This window comes from Nanorana parkeri, unplaced genomic scaffold, assembly GCF_000935625.1.
Source record: "Nanorana parkeri isolate BGI_ZX_2015 unplaced genomic scaffold, ASM93562v1 scaffold3539, whole genome shotgun sequence".
Classification (NCBI taxonomy): domain Eukaryota; kingdom Metazoa; phylum Chordata; class Amphibia; order Anura; family Dicroglossidae; genus Nanorana; species Nanorana parkeri.
In genome coordinates, this window is record NW_017309807.1 from 5,992 (window position 1) to 7,366 (window position 1,375).

At 42.8% G+C, this 1,375-nt stretch overlaps 1 protein-coding gene across 1 annotated transcript in view; it reads left to right on the forward strand.

Moving 5' to 3' along the window:
* Positions 1-1,334: 1,334 nt before the first annotated feature.
* Positions 1,335-1,375, forward strand: part of SPICE1 (spindle and centriole associated protein 1) — a gene marked incomplete at its 3' end in the record, with an annotated part of 37,293 nt that continues 37,252 nt past the window's right edge. The window contains exon 1 of the mRNA XM_018575088.1: positions 1,335-1,358. The remainder of the gene's footprint in view (positions 1,359-1,375) is intronic.

Sequence of the window (1,375 nt, forward strand, 5' to 3'; positions counted from 1 at the left end):
CCACCTTGATGTAAGACAACAGGTGGGAAATGATCTTATCGGGAAAGGGAAGGAAGTTAATCATATTCTCTGGTACAAAGTTGGGCGGTACAGACAGAATCTAAACATATATGCAGCATAATAATGGAAATATGAAACAGCAATGTAACAAATGTGCAACAACAGTGACTACAAGGAAAAGGTTTCAGAATGAGCTTCACAGGTGAGCTCGATGGAATGGAACCATCCACGCCCTAGGCGAAGCTTTGGGGTGGAGATCCTTACCTTGTCCGGGCTGCTGGTGTAGTTGAACGCGTAGACCTCTTCGTTGTTCCTGTCGATGCGTCCGAAGTAACGCTTCCCGAGCTCCGCCGGCTTGATGTCCGTGGGCCGGCTCACCCCACCGACCAGCTCGGCCACCGTCACAAAGAGGAGCAGCCATTGGCTGAGCCAGGTCGCCGCCCCCGCGGCCCTCATCTCCCTGCTGGATCAATCGTCAACCAATCAGATGTATTGTCTCCATGTGGTGAGTCCAGACCGCACGGGATGAGTCCTAAGAGGAGGAAAGTGGAGGAAGGCCGAGAGTTACAGCAGAACAATGGATATTTCCTGACGGAGCGTCACAATACATCTGTCTGGAGGGACTGGAGGAGGGACTGTGTACTTTCCTTTATCACTCCCTATAACCCCCTATTGATCTATCAATAAATCAATCAATCCTTCTATCAATTATTAATGTCTATCTGTGAATCAATCCTTCTATCAATCAATCAATCAGTCTCTCTATCTATTGATTAATCAATCAGTTCTTCAATCTATCATCTGTCTGTGAAGCAATCCTTCAATCAATCTAGCTACCCTTCTATCTATCTATCTATCTATCTATCTATCTATCTATCTATCTATCTATCAGTCCTCCTATCTACTATCTATCTGTTAAGCAATCTTTCATTCAATCAATCAATCAGTCTATCTGATTATCTATCTATCTATCTATCTATCTATCTATCTATCTATCTATCTATCAGTCTATCTATCTATCTATCTATCTATCTATCTATCTATCTATCTATCCATTGATCTACCGTGTATCTATTTACCTTTGTATATCTATCTATGTTGTATCTATGTATCCACGTATTTGTGTGTCTATATTCTAGTTCAGTTTATCTATTGATCAATCCTTCTATGGCTCTCTATTCTTTCATCAATCAATCAATCAATCTATTATCTATCAACATGTCTATCTATCTATCTATCTATCTATCTATCTATCAGATCTAGCCTCTTCCCTCCCCCATTCTCAGTGTCCATATACACAGATTTGCACTGGTCTATGCAGCGACACTGGGAATGCCTGGCAGTGTGCTGACCTGCAGGTAAGGCCCCCCCCCCC